This window comes from Aythya ferina, assembly GCF_964211825.1.
Source record: "Aythya ferina genome assembly, chromosome: 2".
NCBI lineage: Eukaryota > Metazoa > Chordata > Aves > Anseriformes > Anatidae > Aythya > Aythya ferina.
The window spans coordinates 18969911-18980114 of NC_140297.1; the positions used below are offsets into that span (position 1 = coordinate 18969911).

General features: G+C 43.8%; 1 protein-coding gene across 2 annotated transcripts in view; it reads right to left on the reverse strand.

The window, feature by feature from the left end:
* Window positions 1-9590, reverse strand: part of KIAA1217 — a 377584-nt gene extending 367994 nt beyond the window's left edge. Inside the window, exon 1 of one of the 2 annotated variants that reach the window (XM_084510260.1) lies at window positions 9308-9590. The gene's annotated coding sequence lies outside the window, so the exon portion shown is untranslated. Of the gene's footprint in view, window positions 1-9026; window positions 9046-9307 lie in introns of those variants that run through there. The other variant, XM_084510261.1, reaches the window with a different exon arrangement.
* Window positions 9591-10204: the final 614 nt, after the last annotated feature.

Sequence of the window (10204 nt, forward strand, 5' to 3'; positions counted from 1 at the left end):
CGAGAAACAAGGCGCCGCAAATAAGAGCTAAGCCACAGATGTTCTTCAAAGGACAAATCCTGTCTTCTGTGCGCAGCCTGAGCCAAGAGCAGGCGGGCAAGGGGAACAGCAGGGGAAGGGGGCTGCCACCCGGGTCCCCCCAAGGCCCCTCCCGGTACCCCCCAAGCCACCTCGCCCCAGCGCCGAGCTCCCTCCGGTGGCTGCAGAGGAGCAGCAGCAGCAGCCTCAGCCACTCGCATCCCTCAGGCACAAATTTCGAGCAGTAGATGCTAAACTCCTCTCCTCCCTGGGCCGTACATCTCATGCCCCAGCTTCTTTTCCATCTGCCGCTTCTCTTCTAAATCCCCCCGAAAATGCGAGCAGGATTTGCTCTTTCGCAGGAAAAAAAAAGTTAAAACAATTTGATGCTGCTCTGGATGCTAGTGAATGGCCTAATTTATTGTGAATGATATAAAGCATTCAGAGGTCTGGTCTCTATTGTGTAAGCCAGAGACCAGCTCTGTGCCAGAGACCATAAAGAGAATCCCATAAAAGAACTGGTTACAAGCATTATGAAATTACAGAAGTACAGTAACAGGAACTTAATGTCTAACCATGGAGACACTTGGTTGCAAAAATGCTTTTTAAAGGTTTAGCATAAACAAGACAGCACCCTAAAATCAGTAAAAATAATAAAGAAGTTAACTCCTGGGTAATCTGCACCTACCAGTAACCAAGAATGGCACAGCGACCATGTCAGGTAGACACAAAAGAAACTTCCTGTATGTAGGGGAGAGACTTTGTAAGCTAAAACAAAGTTAAAATAGAATTATCATGTTCTTCACTGCATCACTTGGAAGCTTTTAGATGCCGTTTTGCAATTTCAACAATATCAACTAAAGCATAAGAAACTATTAAGCTGTCATAGGTTGCTAGACCACCGAAACAATGCAACTGCAGACAAACAATTCCAGTGCATGCTGGTGCTCTGGTAACACTAAACAAACATCTAAAGGAAGAATCTCACACCTTGACTCATCTGCCTTCAAGTTTTTGCCCTAGCATTTCCCTTCACTGAGCTCCATCCCTTAGAGCTGAGCGAGGAGCTCAGACAGTGTGCAACCCCTGGCTTTTCAACAGCTGTTTCATTTACCTGCTCAAGGATAGTTAATGATGTTTATTAGCATGCTGACAGCTAATGTATTCATTGTTAATACCATTAGCAAAAATGGCAGCAGTGAGAAGCTTCATAGTAACACAGGTAAAGCCAGAGAGACCATGCATCCAGAGACCAAACTTGAGTTGAGTGACACATACTCCTCAGCCCGATGCTATTAAACTAAGAAATGTCTTTATGTTTCTCTGCACACACACACACACCGCCCTGAATTTTGAAGTTTCTTCCTCCTGCTCCAGAGTTTCAACAGCAGGCACATACACAGTCCTCAGTAGCTTAGCAGTTAGGATACGAGGGTGCAGAAGACATGGGTTTAAATCCACCTAAGCTGAGGAATTGCTCTTTCCTACTTTCAAGCCAAGTGAACTAAACAATCATAGAATCATTAAGGTGGGAAAAGACCTCCAAGATCATCTGGCCCAACCATCCCCCTACTACCAATGTCACCCACAAACTACGTTCCTAAGCACCAGGTCCAACCTTTCTTTGAACACCCCCAGGGACAGTGACTCCACCACTTCCCTAGGCAACCCATTCTAATGCCTGACTGCTCTTTCTGAGAGGAAATGGCAGACACTTTCACTACAGATTGTGCTGTCCAAACCATCAGTGTTAACTAGGAGCTGAAGAGTAGTAATTCCCTAAATCACCACTCCCATGACACCTACTATTGACAAACTCCTAGTTTGAGGGCAGCCATATGCAAGGTAACTTGAAACATTACTGAAAGTGCTTCCATGTAACCTGTTCGTCTTTCACCTAAAATGACCTGAGCTGCTTGTATTCAGGTCCCATGTTTCAAAGGAGCAGAAGTAATTCAGCAACTAAATATTGGCTTTTCCAGCTGCACAATACAAAGCGACAAAGCTTCAGGACCAAGTCCTGGTCTCAGTCTCCCATAACACTTTGCAAATGCTAGACTTTGGACTTGCACACCCATTGCTTGGCACTGCCCCACGTGTCTCAGTGCCCTGGAGACGGGATATCAAACACAACCCCACGCTGCACCTCCTGTGCCAGAAAGCAGCATTTTAGCTTGTCTCTGAGGCCCTGAACTTCCCTTACATACAAAGGGGACATCCCAAGCACTTTAGTGAAATAGCCAAGTTAGGGATGTGGCTCTCTTCTCCTGAAATCAAATTGCAAAACCTTCTGTTAGGTGACAAACAGCAAAGGCAAGATCAAACACAAAAGCACAAAACAACCACACAGGTTGGAGAAACCCAGCAAGATTTTTCCACTGTGAGTGGAGTGAAACAGCAGCACAGGCTGCCCTGAGGGGCTGTGTGGGCACCGTCCTTGGAGATTTTCTGAACCCAGCCAGATCAAGCCCTGAGCAACCTGGTCTGACCTCACTGCCCCTGATGTGAGCAGGAGGTTGTGATGGGGACTCCTGAGGTCCCTTCCAGTCTGGTTTATCTCATGAGCCCTTACGATACACAACATCAAGGTCTGATAGCATGGCATGTTATTTTAGTCTCTGAAAAAAATGTTATGAAATTAAGTACAGATTAGTAAAACCTGATTCCACAGATAAGACTTTGTATTTTATTTTCCACAGATAAGACTTTGTATTTTAATTTTGTTTAACCCCTCCCCCCCCCTTTTTTTTTTTTTAAGTTCCAATTTGGCTCCAAATAATCGTTATTACTGGGAGGAGGTAATGCAAACAATTATGGCAAGAGAATCAGCTGGATACAGTTGTTCTCCAGTATGATTTCTGAAGCAAAATGCTTCAAAGCAATTTTTATATAAAATACACTTTGTTTTCATCCAGATTTTGCATAGCATCAAATAAAATAATAAACTGTTCCTACTGGAAACCAACCAGATAATAGACCACAACTCTTTTCTTATTAAGAACAGAAAAAGATTTTTGTTTGCAAAAAATCACAAAAATATAGGCTAGATTTTATGATTTTGTGATAAACATTAACTTTGCTAAATAAAAAAAGACTGCATTCATTTCAAGCCCCATATTAGGGAAACAATGATGCCTTTTTATGGCTATCTATTACATACTAGCTGAATTTCAATAATCAATTGTAATTCAGCACCATATCATCTATTTATATCCGCTGTTCTCAGCCAACTGCAGATTACTCTTGAAAAGTTTGGCCAGGATTTCAGCAGAGTTGGCAAATGCAAGCTGGCAAGCTCTTAGCCAATTAAAGTATTTCTAATGACTATATCACCACGTATGAGACTGTTAGAAATGTGACTGGACAAAGTACAAAAATCCTGTATTCATGCTTATAATATGTGACTCCATGCTCCCCTCCAATTTTGTTTTGCTGATACTGCAGTAGCCTACTAAAACTACATTGCCATTCTTTAGATTGAAGAGCTAATACTTCTTATACATCTATGTTCAAATTAATGGATAATCCTGTTCCAACAAACTGAAACACTGTTCATTAGAATAAAAGTTACAGCAGAAAGCATTTCCTCACCAGATGCGTAGTAAATATTCGGCCAGAGTCTTAATTGCATACCCCATGACTAAGTAACAAACATATATAATCCATCCTTACGGATTTCAAAGTGAAGATGGGTAATTCCAAAAAACTTTCTCCAGCAAACATTTCCAAGCTACCTCCATATATAGCCATAGCAATAAAGGATAAAAAATATTTCCTAACTGCAGAATTTAGACTCTTGCCAGACAGAATGCAGTTTCCAAGGAAGGACTCATCTTTACTAAAGCATTACTCAATCTTAACTGTATTGACAGTGCATGGTCTGTTTATGTGGCCACAAGAGAATCCCATAGTTTTATTTTCCCATTGTCATCCCAATATCCAAAAGCAACATAATGCTAACTCCAACAAGCTCATAGAAGCTGCCTCAGGATAACTGCTTCTTTTATTTTATATGCTAGTGCAAGTTCTTAAATCGACGTATAGTATGTCAATGATGAGAAAAAGATGACACTGCTACATTTCACTTTGAATAACCTTCCTATGTAAAAAAAAAAAAAAAAATGCTATGCATTTCAATTCTAAAACAATTAGTAAATGTCTAATTATAAGCAATCCTGTATATTACATTGTACGTTATACTTGAGTTACTCAGCAAGACTTCTCATGTAAGCAATATAGTTTCAATGAATTTCAAGGTAAGTACAGAATTAAATAGCAGTGTTAGTCATGCAGTAACTAATTTTACAACCTGCAGTGTTTTCTAAAATTCTATGAACACATCACAGACTGCAAATAAGTAAATACATATTTTGTTCATTCCCAAACAGGTCTCCTCTGAGACTTGGGATTCCACCTAGAGAGAGTTCTGTGTGAGCTGCACATCCAGACACGAGAACAGAGGGGGGGCACACAAAAGCATGATCTGGGACTACCCTAACATTAAACCTGCAGAGAAAAGGAGGAGAATGGCTACAGGAATGTTGAGGTGTATGTTGTCCAGAACCCCTAAATCAGACAAAACTAAGTTACATTCTTCCAAAGTTAAGGCAACCTATACTCAGTAGGGCAAATGCACACTAAGAGAGCAATGCTTCATTTGCTTGTGGCATCACATCCCAAAAAGCAACAACAACAAAAGAGATTGCATGTACAAGCTCCTGGAACCCACACCTGCTTGCTGCAGCTCTTTCTTGCTACTGTTTTACAGAGAGGAGAGCCTTGTTATCTCACACTGCTCACCATACAACCTGGCACTGCAGGGGCTTCCTGCACCATCCTTGTAAAGAGAAATGAGCATGAGAACAAGAAGCATCGTACCCCTCTTTGGGGACACAGATCACAAGAAAACTAAATGAAAGATGAGAGATAAGGAACAGCTAGGCAAGCTGAAGAGTAAAAATGCTGACCTGTGGAAGTCTGGGCAAAACAGAGATCATATAGCATCATAACAACATGCAAAACACCAGAAGTTCAGAGATACTCAAAAGCCACCTGGACATGGTCCTGGGCTGCCTGCTCTGGGTGGCCCTGCTGGAGCAGATGCAAATCTGACCAGATGATCTCCAGAGGACCCTTACAACCTCAACACCTCTCTCAGCCAAACTCCCTGCTTCTAGAGGAAATCATTTTATGTCTCTCCAAGCTCCAAGAAGGAGCCTAGAAGAGTAATAGGCTCCCCTGCATCTATCCCTCTCTCCACTGCATAGATGAAAACCAATTTAAGTCTATACTATGAAAAGCAAGCAAAAATCTGCACTTTAAAAATGGGGCAGTTTGGGGCCTAGAGTAAAAAGATTAAGAGTACTACAGGAGGAAGGAAGAGATACAAGGAAGGGAACGATAAGGTTACAAATACAAAAGCTACAGTGTCTGTGAGGGGGTAACAATCAGGGTCCACTTTTTTTTTTTTTTTTTTTTTACAGACTTACCATTAAATTGCACAAAGTGCATCAAGCAATTCCTAGATATTCCAATAGGTCTGTGAAGCATTTCCCAGAAAGTTTTCAACAGAAATTTAAAGGAGGGTTTCTTCCTTTAGAAGAATGGAGAAGCTTCAGAAAAGGCATAACAGATCATTTTAATATCCCCTTCAAAAAACAAGCCTTTATCATCACACAAACATTTACACTGCTCTGTCCCATTCCACTCTGTCCACAGCATGGAATCTGCTTCTCCTCCTGACATTGCACACAATCCTGGCACAAATAACATTACTACCCCCAAGATCTGGCAGCATACCTCAGTCTTAGCAATGAAAATCTCAGTATTTTCCTTGAATCTTTATATACATTTGGAATAAATTCATTTCATGCTGGCTTTGAAAACAACCGTTCCATTATTTAATGAATTCTGAAGCAAAGCATTCAAGAATATAGCCAATTCCAGCTTATGTTAGGTGAAAAATGGAAGAAACCCTACTATTCAGCTGTCAAGAAAACATAATAGGAGCAGTTTCTCACATATAAACTATGTATACAAAGTTCCATACATCTTCAATGAATCCATATCTACAAACTAAATGCTATGTAGACTTGCAGATAAACAATGTCAAGCATCTGTGCGAGTCTCCACTGGAAGAGTAGTGAACACATCTTTTTCATTCTGAAGGATTTGGATGTCTAGTATGACACATGAATGCTCCTATGCACCTCAGTATAATACATTCAAGCAAAAGCAATTTATTTTTTGAAGAATGAAAGATTCAGTGATGCCTGCTGGAAAATGATGTTTTGAAAGAGGTCCAAAAACCCACATATTTGTAATGGACTGGGAAGACCTTCACCACCAGGTCAGCAATTTGTGTTCCAGCCAGGCTATTTATGAAGGAAAGCAGTTACCACCAATGGCTCTTTGAAAGCTCAAGTCGACAAGCTCTGTATCATTGCCAGGGATCAAACATGCAGAGATACCAGGACAAACCAGCCACATGGACTACTTTAGCAGAAGAACCCAGGACTGAGGTAGTGCACAAAATGAATCAGTCAATTACCAGAACTGGGCTAAGATAACTAAGCTGGGTTTGCAACACAGTTCTCTACAGGCTTGAGCTTCTACCCACTACAATAAAGTCAGACAACCAGCATAAGAAAAGGTAAGAAAAAACAATCTCACATTCTGCATCAGATTGTTAACTCAGCACACTTCGATAGAAGTGATGAGTCAAACTGAACAAGAAAGTCCCCATTTTTTCCTCTCTCCCTGCCTGCCAGCATTACTTCCACTCTACTTTCCCATTTACTTCTTCATTAGCTTCCCCCTTCAGTTCATTTAATGTCCTCTGATTCTTGCTTTTCTGTGCTGTCCATTCTCAGTGCCATGTTTGCCACCCATAGCCTATTTTATCCTCCTTGCTTTCTTCCCTGTTTGTGACAACTTTTAGTAGTCCTCTGCAAACACTGGTTAAGCCAGATAGCAATTGTAAAAATAAGCAAGTCTTATCTTTAAGACTTCAGTATCTATAAAACAGTCTGTAAGTACTTAGGTTTTCAGTACATTGCTAAATTTTTCCATACATATGTAAAAGTCAAGTCTTATAGGTATGCAATAGAATATCAAAAAAAAAAAAAAAAAAAGTGAAGATTCAGCCATGGCTGAGAGCTAGAACAGGGGAACTAGAACTAAACATCCTAATTTTCAACTCAGAGAAAGATGAACTTCAAAATCATTAATAGTCTCCTTTTGCTTACAGCAGGAGGTCATGGCAAATGTCAAACACAAGAGAGCTGTTCAATTAAGGGCAACCTTACAAAATCCAAACTATTACCATCAGCAGCCTAGACGTCATCCTTGCCCCAGCAAAACTACCGCCCGGACAGAAGCAATTACACAAGTGTCCACACTTGAGCACTGCCAAGCTGTAACCTTCAATAAAGAGAGATGAATGTACTCTCTCAAGAAACAATTCTGTTGTTCCAAAGTAGTGGCTTCCTTAGGAATTGAGGGGGCTAAGGAGGGAATAGAAAAAGGCAACTAAAGTTTTTCTACCTCTTCCAGTAGTCTAAACCAAACGCTACACGTACAGCTTAACAGCACAGCAATTTATCACAAAGCAATAAACAGGAGATTGCTGTTTCAAATAGAGAAATAGGTAGACAACAGTTAGCTATTCAGAGCATCTATCTGTTTTCAGGAAAGGAAAAAGATGACTGAATACAAAAGCAATGCTTTCTGGGATGGGGGGAAGAGTTCTGTGGAAAAAAAAAAAAAAAAAAGTAACTAAATGCAGTAGTTTTCTTCAATGGCAGTTTTATTGTTGTACATTGAATGCTTTAGAAAACACAGCCGGTCTAAACTAGAGTAAATTTTCAAAACAGTTTTAGAATAATTCATCTGCAGCACAGGAGCAGAAAACAAACAAAACCCCTCTGTATATAGTTCCAGGCACAGTAGCATTAAAAGCTCTCAGTACTAGACAACCTCCTCCAATTTTGCAATGATCTGTGGATAAAAGCTGCCCAAAACCCACAAGGCTGAACTATGACATTATGTAAAGTCTTCAGGCCTATGTACGTCAGTCAGAGCCCGGGGTCTGTACAATATGGGGTCAGAGCTGTTCTCTGGCTGCAGGAGTTGTGCTCTGTTAGCACTTAACCCTGCACAATGTACGTAACACCAGGACCAACAACATGCATAGGACTTCCTGCATGCATTACTTAGGGTGTTATCAAGGCCTACAGTAGGAATTTGAGATTAGGTTAAATTTCTCAGTAAACATAGAGCTAAGGGAAAAAAAAATAAAAAAATAAAAACCAAAAAGGGAGTTGTTATATTTAGTCAGAGATCTTCTAGATCGGTCACTATATACAATTTTAATTCTTAGAGACAGGTGATACAGACTCCTGTGCACTGCATCCTCACTGCACTTTGCTTCACACGGTTCACAAGGTCAGAAGAAAAATAAATAAATAAACATGGTTTTCATTTTCAGTTCAAACTTGCAGAATGTCAGCTTATTAAGAGGTAACCTTGGGGAGTTTTAATGTTTGATATTACACAATATTTTGCCCAAGACTCTAAACACACTGTCACTGTAAGAAGCAGCTACTGTCCACACGGGCTAGCCCTCCTGAGCACCCCGAGAGCAGCTGGCGATTTCCCCAGGCAGTACGCACTGCTCATCCGCAGAGCTCCAAACAACTCTTTTGAAAATATCACGTCACAGAAAGTCCAAGGAAAATGAAAGTGAACGGCAACGACTGTTTTTCAACAGCATCGCACGAAACGAAGCACTAAACACGATGTCTAGATATGCTGAGAAACTTACGTCACCGCAGCCACCAGCACTGCATGCAGCAGCTGAACTTTGCCAAACACCGAGAAGCCAAATTCTTAAAGTTAACACTAGTTTTAACTCCAGAAGCAGCAGAAAGTTGGCCCTGGGCTGCGAGCAGATCCTACCTGAGGGCAGAGCCACACGCTGAACACCCCTGAGCATCCCCCCTCTGTACCTGCGGGCAGAGCGGCGGCTCCAGGTTTGGGGACGCTTTTTTGGGGACGCTGATTTCTGCCCCTAGGGCTCAAAGGGAAAGCTTCCCACCGACATCTCACTCTCTTACATCATTTTCTGTATCCCCCCTCCAAAGAGCGCAGCAATTCTCTGATGGAAAGCTTCCGACATCAGTCCATACACGCGACACACCCCTCCTCCCGCAAATATTTTTTTGGGAAAAAAAGTCATTTTTGCGGTACTCCGCGCTCACAAAGCACCAACTTCGCAAGTGGGACGTACCGGTAAGTTTCCTCCGCACGGGGCAGCCGGGCCAGCCGAAGGATGCTGCGCTACGGGACCCCCCCGCCCGGGCTGCCGGAGCCCCCCACGGCTCCCCGGAGACCACGGGGGGCCCCCTCCGCCCTCCTCAAGTTCACGGCCGGCCTCGGGCAGGTTGGAGGATGGAAAGGGGGGAAGCCAGCCCAAGGTCACCCCAAGGCAAGGGGGGCAAACTCGGGGTACCCCTCGCTCCCGCGGCGGGCTGCGGAGAGGCGGAGGCTGCGCGAAGCGGCGCGGAGCTGTCGGCTGCAGGGCGGGCTGCGTGCTTCCTCCTCCTCCTCCACCTCCTCCTCCTCCTCCTTCTTCTCCTCCTCCTCTTCCTCCCCTTCCCCCCGCCGACTTTCAGTTCACCTGCAGGCAGCCCGGCTGCGGCGGGGCGGCTCCGCAGCTCTCCCCGGGACTGCAGTCACTGCGGCAGCGCCCTCCCCTCGCCGCCCCGCGGGGGGAGCCGCTCGTCCCGGCCGGGGGCTGCCCCCGGGCTGTAGGGAAGGGAGAAGGACCGAAGGACCAGAGAAGCGAAGGACGGAGCCCCCGGGTGCCCAGCACCCCCGGGCTCCTCTCCCAGCCTGCCTCCGCTGGGTAGGGATTGCCCCCGCGCTGCCAATCACCTCCCCGGTGAGGGGCTATAAATATTTATTAAGCACCCTAATGGCTGCATCAGCAGAGCACTTTTTTTTATTTCGCAGCCCTACACGTGTGTAGCGGGAGGAAGGTGGCTGGCTTGGCATCCCTGCTGCGGGGGGGTGCCCTAAGGGATCCCCGACCCTGCCCGGGCCCCTGGAGCCGTGCTGCCCCCTGTCAAGACGGGTGGTGGCTGTCGGGAATATGTTTTCTTCTGTGGGACCGTCACTCGGAAAA